The sequence below is a fragment of the Prionailurus bengalensis genome, chromosome D2 (assembly GCF_016509475.1).
Source record: "Prionailurus bengalensis isolate Pbe53 chromosome D2, Fcat_Pben_1.1_paternal_pri, whole genome shotgun sequence".
Classification (NCBI taxonomy): Eukaryota; Metazoa; Chordata; class Mammalia; order Carnivora; family Felidae; genus Prionailurus; species Prionailurus bengalensis.
This window is the reverse complement of record NC_057351.1, coordinates 64440368-64452670: the sequence shown is the minus strand read 5'-3', so window position 1 is coordinate 64452670 and position 12303 is coordinate 64440368. Positions and strand designations below refer to the sequence as shown.

General features: G+C 40.2%; 1 protein-coding gene across 5 annotated transcripts in view; it reads left to right on the top strand.

The window, feature by feature from the left end:
- SORCS1 (sortilin related VPS10 domain containing receptor 1) overlaps positions 1 to 12303 on the top strand; it is a 518222-nt gene that overhangs the window by 263655 nt on the left and 242264 nt on the right. The gene's annotated exons all lie outside the window — the stretch shown is intronic.

Genomic DNA, 12303 nt, shown 5'->3' with positions numbered 1-12303 from the left:
ACACTGCTTTCCAGAGCGGCTGCACCAATTTGCATTCCCACCAACAGTGCAAGAGGGTTCCCGTTTCTCCACATCCTCTCCAGCATCTATAGTCTCCTGATTTGTTCATTTTGGCCACTCTGACTGGCGTGAGGTGATACCTGAGTGTGGTTTTGATTTGTATTTCCCTGATAAGGAGCGACGCTGAACATCTTTTCATGTGCCTGTTGGCCATCCGGATGTCTTCTTTAGAGAAGTGTCTATTCATGTTTTCTGCCCATTTCTTCACTGGGTTATTTGTTTTTTGGGTATGGAGTTTGGTGAGCTCTTTATAGATTTTGGATACTAGCCCTTTGTCCGATATGTCATTTGCGAATATCTTTTCCCATTCCGTTGGTTGCCTTTTAGTTTTGTTGGTTGTTTCCTTGGCTGTGCAGAAGCTTTTTATCTTCATAAGGTCCCAGTGATTCACTTTTGCTTTTAATTCCCTTGCCTTTGGGGATGTGTCGAGGAAGAGATTGCTACGGCTGAGGTCAGAGAGGTCTTTTCCTGCTTTCTCCTCTAAGGTTTTGATGGTTTCCTGTCTCACATTTAGGTCCTTTATCCATTTTGAGTTTATTTTTGTGAATGGTGTGAGAAAGTGGTCTAGTTTCAACCTTCTGCATGTTGCTGTCCAGTTCTCCCAGCACCATTTGTTAAAGAGGCTGTCTTTTTTCCATTGGATGTTCTTTCCTGCTTTGTCAAAGATGAGTTGGCCATACGTTTGTGGGTCTAGTTCTGGGGTTTCTATTCTATTCCATTGGTCTATGTGTCTGTTTTGGTGCCAATACCATGCTATCTTGATGGTGACAGCTTTGTAGTAGAGGCTAAAGTCTGGGATTGTGATGCCTCCTGCTTTGGTCTTCTTCTTCAAAATTCCTTTGGCTATTCGGGGCCTTTTGTGGTTCCATATGAATTTTAGGATGGCTTGTTCTAGTTTCGAGAAGAATGCTGGTGCAATTTTGATTGGGATTGCATTGAATGTGTAGATAGCTTTGGGTAGTATTGACATTTTGACAATATTTATTTTTCCAATCCATGAGCAGGGAATGTCTTTCCATTTCTTTAAATCTTCTTCAATTTCCTTCATAAGCTTTCTATAGTTTTCAGCATACAGATCCTTTACATCTTTGGTTAGATTTATTCCTAGGTATTTTATGCTTCTTGGTGCAATTGTGAATGGGATCCGTTTCTTTATTTGTCTTTCTGTTGCTTCATTGTTAGTGTATAAGAATGCAACTGATTTCTGTACATTGATTTTGTATCCTGCAACTTTGCTGAATTCATGTATCAGTTCTAGCAGACTTTTGGTGGAGTCTATCGGATTTTCCATGTATAATATCATGTCATCTGCAAAAAGCGAAAGCTTGACTTCATCTTTGCCAATTTTGATGCCTTTGATTTCCTTTTGTTGTCTGATTGCTGATGCTAGAACTTCCAGCACTATGTTAAACAGCAGCGGTGAGAGTGGGCATCCTTGTCGTGTTCCTGATCTCAGGGAAAAAGCTTTCAGTTTTTCCCCGTTGAGGATGATGTTAGCTGTGGGCTTTTCATAAATGGCTTTTATGATCTTTAAGTATGTTCCTTCTATCCCGACTTTCTCAAGGGTTTTTATTAAGAAAGGGTGCTGGATTTTGTCGAAGGCCTTTTCTGCATCGATTGACAGGATCATATGGTTCTTCTCTCTTTTTTTGTTAATGTGATGTATCACGTTGATTGATTTGCGAATGTTGAACCAGCCCTGCATCCCAGGAATGAATCCCACTTGATCATGGTGAATAATTCTTTTTATATGCCGTTGAATTCGATTTGCTAGTATCTTATTGAGAATTTTTGCATCCATATTCATCAGGGATATTGGCCTGTAGTTCTCTTTTTTTACTGGGTCTCTGTCTGGTTTAGGGATCAAAGTAATACTGGCTTCATAGAATGAGTCTGGAAGTTTTCCTTCCCTTTCTATTTCTTGGAATAGCTTGAGAAGGATAGGTATTATCTCTGCTTTAAACGTCTGGTAGAACTCCCCTGGGAAGCCATCTGGTCCTGGACTCTTATTTGTTGGGAGATTTTTGATAACCGATTCAATTTCTTCGCTGGTTATGGGTCTGTTCAAGCTTTCTATTTCCTCCTGATTGAGTTTTGGAAGCGTGTGGGTATTCAGGAATTCGTCCATTTCTTCCAGGTTGTCCAATTTGTTGGCATATAAGTTTTCATAGTATTCCCTGATAATTGTTTGTATCTCTGAGGGATTGGTTGTAATAATTCCATTTTCATTCATGATTTTATCTATTTGGGTCATCTCCCTTTTCTTTTTGAGAAGCCTGGCTAGAGGTTTGTCAATTTTGTTTATTTTTTCAAAAAACCAACTCTTGGTTTCGTTGATCTGCTCTACAGTTTTTTTAGTTTCTATATTGTTTATTTCTGCTCTGATCTTTATTATTTCTCTTCTTCTGCTGGGCTTAGGCTGCCTTTGCTGTTCTGCTTCTAGTTCCTTTAGGTGTGCTGTTAGATTTTGTATTTGGGATTTTTCTTGTTTCTTGAGATAGGCCTGGATTGCAATGTATTTTCCTCTCAGGACTGCCTTTGCTGCGTCCCAAAGCGTTTGGATTGTTGTATTTTCATTTTCGTTTGTTTCCATATATTTTTTAATTTCTTCTCTAATTGCCTGGTTGACCCACTCATTCGTTAGTAGGGTGTTCTTTAACCTCCATGCTTTTGGAGGTTTTCCAGACTTTTTCCTGTGGTTGATTTCAAGCTTCATGGCATTGTGGTCTGAAAGTAAGCATGGTATAATTTCAATTCTTGTAAACTTATGAAGGGCTGTTTTGTGACCCAGTATATGATCTATCTTGGAGAATGTTCCATGTGCACTCGAGAAGAAAGTATATTCTGTTGCTTTGGGATGCAGAGTTCTAAATATATCTGTCAAGTCCATCTCATCCAATGTCTCATTCAGGGCCCTTGTTTCTTTATTGACCGTGTGTCTAGATGATCTATCCATTTCTGTAAGTGGTGTATTAAAGTCCCCTGCAATTACCACATTCTTATCAATAAGGTTGCTTATGTTTATGAGTAATTGTTTTATATATTTGGGGGCTCCGGTATTCGGTGCATAGACATTGATAATTGTTAGCTCTTCCTGATGGATAGACCCTGTAACTATTATATAATGTCCTTCTTCATCTCTTGTTACAGCCTTTAATTTAAAGTCTAGTTTGTCTGATATAAGTATGGCTACTCCAGCTTTCTTTTGGCTTCCAGTCGCATGATAAATAGTTCTCCATCCCCTCACTCTCAATCTAAAGGTGTCCTCAGGTCTAAAATGAGTCTCTTGTAGACAGCAAATAGATGGGTCTTGTTTTTTTATCCATTCTGATACCCTATGTCTTTTGGTTGGCGCATTTAATCCATTTACATTCAGTGTTATTATAGAAAGATACGGGTTTAGAGCCATTTTGATATCTGTATGTTTTTGCTTATAGTGATGTCTCTGGGACTTTGTCTCACAGGGTCCCCCTTAGGATCTCTTGTAGGGCTGGTTTAGTGGTGACAAATTCCTTCAGTTTTTGTTTGTTTGGGAAGACCTTTATCTCTCCTTCTATTCTAAATGACAGACTTGCTGGATAAAGGATTCTCGGCTGCATATTTTTCCTGTCTAGCACCCTGAAAATCTCTTGCCAATTCTTTCTGGCCTGCCAAGTTTCAAAAGAGAGATCAGTCACGAGTCTTATAGGTCTCCCTTTATATGTGAGGGCACGTTTACCCCTTGCTGCTTTCAGAATTTTCTCTTTATCCTTGTATTTTGCCAGTTTCACTATGATATGTCGTGCAGAAGATCGATTCAAGTTACGTCTGAAGGGAGTTCTCTGTGCCTCTTGGATTTCAATGCCTTTTTCCTTCCCCAGTTCAGGGAAGTTCTCAGCTATGATTTCTTCAAGTACCCCTTCAGCACCTTTCCCTCTCTCTTCCTCCTCTGGGATACCAATTATGCGTATATTATTTCTTTTTAGTGTATCACTTAATTCTCTAATTTTCCCCTCATACTCCTGGATTTTTTTATCTCTCTTTTTCTCAGCTTCCTCTTTTTCCATAACTTTATCTTCTAGTTCACCTATTCTCTCCTCTGCCTCTTCAAGCCGAGCTGTGGTGGTTTCCATTTTGTTATGCATTTCGTTTAAAGCGTTTTTCAGCTCCTCGTGACTGTTCCTTAGTCACTTGATCTCTGTAGCAAGAGATTCTCTGCTGTCCTGTATACTGTTTTCAAGCCCAGCGATTAATTTTATGACTATTATTCTAAATTCACTTTCTGTTATATTATTTAAATCCTTTTTGATCAGCTCATTAGCTGTTGTTATTTCCTGGAGATTCTTCTGAGGGGAGTTCTTCCGCTTGGTCATTTTGGATAGTCCCTGGCGTGGTGAGGACCTGCAGGGCACTTCCCCTGTGCTGTGGTGTATACCTGGAGTTGGTGGGCGGGGCCGCAGTCAGACCTGATGTCTGCCCCCAGCCCACCTCTGGGGCCACAGTCAGACTGGTGTGTGCCTTCTCTTCCCCTCTCCTAGGGGTGGGATTCACTGTGGGGTGGTGTGGCTCGTCTGGGCTGCTTGCACCCTGCCAGGCTTGTGATGCTGGGGATCTGGCGTATTAGCTGGGGTGGGTAGGCAAGGTGCTCGGGGGCAGGAGGGGCAGGCTTAGATCGCTTCTCATTAGGTGATCCACTTCAGGAGGGGCCCTTGGCAGCGGGAGGGAGTCAGATCCGCTGCCGGAGGTTTGGCTCCGCCGAAGCGCAGAGTTGGGTGTTTGCGCGGAGCAGCAAGTTCCCTGGCAGGAACCGGTTCCCTTTGGGATTTCGGCTGGGGGATGGGCGGGGGAGATGGCGCTGGCGAGCGCCTTTGTTCCCCACCAAACTGAGCTCTGTTGTCAGGGGGCTCAGCAGCTCTCCCTCCCTTTGTCCTCCAGCCTTCCCGCTTTCCGAGCAGAGCTGTTATGACCTCCCAGACGCTAAGTCGCGCTTGCTGTCGGAACACAGTCCGTCAGGCCCCTCCGCTTTTGCCAGCCAGACTCGGGGGCTCTGCTTGGCCGGCGAGCCGCCCCTCCGCCCCGGCTCCCTCCCGCCAGTCCGTGGAGCGCGCACCGCCTCGCCGCCCTTCCTACCCTCTTCCGTGGGCCTCTCGTCTGCGTTTGGCTCCGGCGACTCTGTTCTGCTAATCCTCTGGCGGTTTTCTGGGTTATTTAGGCAGGTGTAGATGGAATCTAAGTGATCAGCAGGACGTGCGGTGAGCCCAGCGTCCTCCTAAGCCGCCATCTTGCCGCAACTCTATTCTCAGTTTTTAAGAGTCTCTTACGGTTTGGCTCCCTCCCTCTTTAACTTTTTTTTTTCCTTCCCCTCCCCCATGGTCTTCTGTTAAGTTTCTCAGGATCACATAAGAGTGAAAAAATATGGTATCTGTCTTTCTCTGTATGACTTATTTCACTCAGCGTAATACCTTCCAGTTCCATCCACACAGCTGCAAATGCAAATGGCATGATTTCATTCTTTCTCATTGCCACATAGTATTCCATTGTGTATAGAAACCACATTTTCTTTATCCATTCATCAGTTGATGGACATTTATCTCTTTCCATAGTTTGGCTATTGTTGAAAGTGCTGCTATAAACATTGGGGTGCAAGTGCCCCTGTGCATCAGCACTCCTGTATCCCTTGGGTAAATCCCTAGCAGTGCTATTGCTGGGTCATAGGGTAGATCTACTTTAAATTTTTTGAGGGACCTCCACACTGTTTTCCAGAGTGTCTGCACCAGTTTGCAGTTTATGCTTTTCTTAAGATCAGTTCTCTCTGGCAGGCCCTCTGTCCTTTTACCTGATATGAAGAAAAGCCAGGTTTTGGTCTGCACCATGTAACATCAAAGATTTTGAGTTCATATTCCTTTTACAAAGAAATGCTAAGCCAAATTTTGTAAACACGTTTTCTTTTTCTTTTGTGGCTTTTGAGAGAGGCAGTACAGCATGGAGTTAAGTTAGAAGTCATCTTCCAAATTCTCTGGCGTTAAGCAGTTTGACTCTACTCCTGGATGCTCCTTATCTGTAACATGTGATTAGTATCAGTGTCGATCTCATGGGATTCTGCATGTGAAGAGCTTAGATCACATTTTAAGCACCCGATAAACACTCATTTTTGTTCCTTATTAGGTTTCCTAAGCATAATAGTCCGTTCAATAGTGGAAATCCTGGAACAGTTATTATAGAAGCAGAGTGTGGGAACTTTCACTTCCAAATTCTAATTCTTACCCTTACTTCTCCAATTTGAGGCCCACACAAAGCTACTAGCACACATAACCTTTAAAATATGATAGACTAGATTTGGTTACATTTAAAAATGGTAGGGAGGGCGCCTGGGTGGCCCAGTTAGTTGAGCGTCCAACTCCAGCTCAGGTCATGATCTCACAGTTCGTGAGTTCGAGCCCTGTGTCGGGCTCTGTGCTAACAGCTCAGAGCCTGGAGCCTGCTTCGGATTCTGTGTCTCCCTCTCTCTCTGCCCCAACCTACCCGCATTCTGTCTCTGTCTCTCTCAAAAATAAATAAACATTAAAAAAAATTGTAGGGGTGCCTGGGTGGCTCAGTTGGTTAAGCGTCCAACTTCAGCTCAGGTCATGATCTCATGGTTAGTGGGTTCCAGCCCGGCATCAGGCTCTGTGCTGACAGCTCAGAGCCTGGAGCCTGCTTCAGATTCTGTGTCTCCCTCTCTCTCTGCCCCTCCCCAGCTCATGCTCTGTTTCTCTCTGTTTCCAAAAATAAATAAATGCTATTTTTTTTTAATGGTAGTAACTTCATGAATATTTTCTAAGAAAGCTAAATCTAAATTATTTTTTGTGACTAGGATTCTTCTTGAGGGTTCATGTTATGGGTTTTGGTGAGTACTGGGTAAAGAATACCAAAAACAATCAAGAAAAAATTAGTGATAAATAAACAAAAGCTGCCATTTAGAGATTGCCTATTACGTTCCCATCATTGTGTTCAGCACAATGAATGGATTTTATGGATTAATTTAGTTTACAAATGATTCTGTGCTTATTTATTATCTCATTTGATGGTATCAGATTATAGCACAGGAAATACAATCGCACATTTTATTTCGACCACTTCTGTGGAAACTAGTCATGCTCTGTGTCCTTACCTTTGAGTGTGATGGGACACTACCCTCTGAAAGAGATCATAAGGTCTCTGGGAAGGTAGGCGGGGCCATACACTGAATGTGCTTTCTCCATCCATCAAGGAAACTCATTTCAGCTCTTCGAATATAGTAAACACTTAAATAAAGACATACTTTCAAATGTTCTGAAAGTCACTATTTAAGAGATGTTTGCAAAAAGGTAGTGTAAGGATTAAGGATCAAAAGCAAAACCAATGGCACCTTGATTTAATCACTTGCATATTTACTTTCCTGGAATGCTTATTTTTTTTAAGTTTTCAGCTTTTTCTTGCACAGCATAGGTGTTGACAGAAAGCCTGTTTTTCATCTGTATATAAGTCAACCTATAAACAGAACTTGAAAAAAATTGCTCTGAATGTTTTAAAAAAATGATACAAGTTGAGAAGTCAAGGCTGTTTCTATTGCATCTTAAATACATCTCTGTGTGTTATATTTTTTTAACATTACTTTTTTTTTGGCCTTGACAGCAGCAGTCACTTTTTAAAATTTTATTGTTATTTTTTAATATAATTTATTGTCAAATTGGCTAACATACAGCGTGTACAGCATGCTCTTGGTTTTCAGGGTTGATCCCGTGGTTCATTGCTTACATACAAAACCCAGTGCTCATCCCAACAAGTGCCCTCCTCAATGCCCATCGCCCATTTTCCCCTCTCCCCGACCCCCCCCCATCAACCCTCAGTTTGTTCTCTCTGCTTATGAGTCTCTTATGGTTTGCCTCCCTCCCTCTCTGTTTGTACCTTTTTTTCCCGCTCCCCTTCCCCTATGGTCTTCTGTTAAATTTCTCAAGTTCCACATATGAGTGAAAACATATGATACCTGTTTTTCTCTGACAGACTTATTTCACTCAGGATAATACCTTCCAGTTCCATCCACACAGCTGCAAATGGCGTGACTTCATTCTTTCTCATTCCCAAGTATTATTCCATTGTATATATAAACCACATCTTCTTTATCCATTCTTCAGTTGATGGACATTTAGGCTCTTTCTATAATTTGGATATTGTAACAGCAGTCACTTTATTATTTGCATAGGCTGGCACTTTTCTCTGAAGATTTGATTTGTTTAAATATTTTTATTCTCCTTTTCTTATAAAACCAAGATTCATAATCTTTTGCTTTTTATTTTTTGCCTTTGATATGCTTTTCCAAAGCATGTTGCTCAGAACACTAATTTAATTAGCTGTCTTTCAAGAATGAATCCTGTAATCAAACATGTTTGGAAAATGCTTCATGGAATATGCATTTAAGAGGTTCACAGTATATATTAAACTAGCAAAATAGATATATGTGTGTGAGAATAATAAAATTTATATGTTCTGAAGTAAAGGAACATTAAATTTTGCCTAATAAAGCATTTCCTATTTTTTTTTATCTTGGATAACACTCCTCTCCCTCATAGTTAGGAATGATACTTGATATATTTACCAGCCAGTATATTGGCTTACCAGCCAGCCTGCTGCTCAACTGTCTGTCTCTCATCCGTTCTTTCAGAGCCCAGGTCCCTAGGGGGCTGCAGTCCCCACTGTTGACCATGTTAGGATAACTGTAAGCATCTGTTAGCTACGAAGGAGAGTTTGCAGACAGGCACTAGGAATTGCTTTCCAGGGTGCAGTGCCTTCTCCAAGGTCACTGTCTCCTCCACCAGGGCTCAGTCTGATTGGCATGAGCACTAACCAATCAGAGCAGGTGCTCATCTTAGCGCTGAGCAAGTTTCTTGAGGACCTCTGCTGTGCCAGCTTTCAATCTTTTGGTTGCTGGACTGTGAGGAAATCTAGGAGGCCTCCAAGGGAGAGGCCATGTGGTAAGGCTGTCAGAAGTGCTACTCAGAGAACTTAGTGCAGTAAGTATTTACCAATTGGTTTGGAAATAGTAAATATTTTTATTTATGTACCCTTGAACCAATCTATCCTGGATGATTGTTAGTTTTACCCGGCACACATGTAACACTCCATCTAATTCTAGTTCTCTGGGACAACATTGAACACCTGCTAGTATGTCCTGTTTTGTGTGTGTAGAAATGCATCATTTTTTTCCTTCTCTCCATCTATCAGTTATTATGATGCCATAATGCCTAAACATGCAGCTCTGCTGAAATTGAGAATTAACAAATTTTTATTCAGTTCCTGAGCTTTGAAAAATCAAGGGGCAAGACATGGCATTAAACAGTAATAGCAGATACCTTGAAGGATCTGTACTGCTGATGTTATAATAAAAGGAAAATATCCAATAACATACTGTAAACTCTCTGAAAAAAAGTTACCAATGTATATGTAAGCTAGTAACTCTATTATTGCCGTTACATTGAGATTTCAGCTAACCACACACATACAGACACACACACACACACACACACACACACACACATGAGTGAGTCCATGTAGTGTCCTTAAGGGATCATCCTCATTTTCCCTGTAAAGTATACTTTTTGAATGCAAACATATTCATTGAATATCTTAAGGGTTGAGTTGGTAAAAATGATGAGAAACTCATTATTGCCCCTCTATAGATTTGTTCCTACTTCTCTGGCCTACATTTCCATTATCCCACCAGTAAAACTGAACCATTCTCTCATCTCCAACATTGTCCTACTGATGTCCACCTATGGCTAGGCAGCACCTGTCAGTGTAGCACACCCTGTCCCCCTGGCATAGCCACCCCCATGATAGATTTTGCCTCTATTTGTTTGTTCTTAACTTGTGAGTATTGTTCAAAATAATGATTAGAAGAAGTAATCTGAAAAAAGGAGCTAGAGAAAGGCTAGTGAATTTTAGAGACAAGAAAGTCTTAAGAAAGAGATGATGTTGATCTAGTAAGGCCTGGTTAGGATTGGGGGGGGTGGGGGGAGGGATACACCAAGCACCAAGATTGGGCAAGTGGAGAAAGCAGTCTTAGAAGTTTTTCAGAGAGCTGGAGGAAATTTCATATCAGCTTGAGTTTGAGGGGAAAAAGATGAATATGGAAGGAAGATCTAAAGAAGTGTGCTGTAGTTCATGGATAAGATCTGTGAAAGCTTTGATTGCTCTTCAAATATTCTTGGCTATCAAGCCAATGTTTGTTTGATTGGGCTAGAGAACAGGCTGGTCCAGAAGAAAGCCAGTTATTTATTTGGGTAACACAAGGTGCCTTCTAGTTCATCATGCTCTGATTACTTCCCTTTCCTAAAGCTCTACCCATTTTCCATTTTCAAGTGCATTAGTTCTTCCAAGAAACTTTACATAATACCCCAATCTTCACTGATTTGGAGCATCATCTAAACTCTATAAAGTGTTGACTATTATAGAATTGTATTTAATTATTATATAATATATATAGTTTGTTATATAGTAATATATCTATAATGTTTATTTATATATAATTATTAGATAGGTATTATAGATAATTATAAATATACATTATAATGTATCTATGATATTTATAGATATTTTATTATATAACAAATTATGATTTATATTATGAATTATAAATATTATATAATAAATTATATAAGATTATATATAGATATATAATATTTATATTAAAATATAGTATATAGTTATATATATGCATTTATATTTGTGTGTATATATGGTTTATATGTGTATAAATTTTAGGGATAAAATGCCCTGGATCCCCAGCCAGAATAAATTGTTAATTCCTTAATTCCAAGATCATGTATACAGCCTTCTTGCTCCAGTGCCTAGTCCAGGGTGGGTTCTTAATGTGTGATGATGCGGGTGTTAACACAAATGCCTTCTATGTAGTCTTCATGACCTGTAGGGATTTGTATCTTTTTTTTTTTCAACGTTTATTTATTTTTGGGACAGAGAGAGACAGAGCATGAACAGGGGAGGGGCAGAGAGAGAGGGAGACACAGAATCAGAAACAGGCTCCAGGCTCTGAGCCATCAGCCCAGAGCCTGACGCGGGGCTCGAACTCACGGACCGCGAGATCGTGACCTGGCTGAAGTCAGACGCTTAACCGACTGCGCCACCCAGGCGCCCCGGGATTTGTATCTTTTATTAATATCAAAGATTAATTAAAATAGTTACATTTTTATGTGTCCAATTACACCAACTTTATTTTCTAAGCCTTGTTAATTCTTTTTTTTTAAGTGTTTATTTATGTATTTTGAGAGGGAAAGAGAGCGTGCACGAGCAGGGGAGGGGCAGAAAGAGAGGAAGAGAGAGAATTCTAAGGAGGCTCCATGCTGTCAGGAACTTGATCTCACAAACAGTGAGATCATAACCTGAGCTGAAATGAAGAGTCGGATGCTCAACTGACTAAGGCACCCAGGCACCCCTAAGCCTTATTAATTCTTGTCTGTAACATTGAACTTAACACATGATAACCTTATATTTCTGCCTCTCAAATAAAGATTGTTAGATTTTGAGAGTGGGGCAATGTATTGCACCCTGGTACATAGCACAGGTTTGGTACATTTTTGTTTTACAAATGTGAATGAATGAATGAATGAATGAATGAATGAGTGAATGAATGAATGAATGAATGAATGAATGAATTGGGAATCTCCTACATGTAAAAAGAAGGCAAAGAGGAAATTATGTTTCCTTCATTTTAAACAAAGAAACAAACAAACTGTGGTTTAATAGAAGTAATGCAGGACCTAGGGCCAGAACACCTGGATTCAAATACTAGCTGGCAATTTGTCAGCTGTTTTCTTTGAATAGGTCACTTAAATTCTGTCAACCTCTTACTTGAAATACAGATAATATTCCCTCCTGCACGCGGTTGTAATGATCTAATAAGATTACAATTCTGAAATATGTAATAAACTTTGATAGAGAAGGTGATTAAAGCCTATTGATTCAGTCAGAATTAATAAGTTATTGACCAAGGGCTAGATAAAGATGAGAGAATCTCCAAAATAGATAGGGTCAGTGCCAAGAAGTAATGTCCTTCCAGCTGAAGGTTGCTTAACAACAGAAAAGGCCACCAAATAAGATTGTGAAATTTCACTTATTATTAAGATGTTTTCTTACTCTTAAATAATAGGAAAAGACTGAATGACCTTTGAAGGGACTGATCCACCATATATTCTATGACTCATGAAAGGAAACACGATTTGTAGATAAATC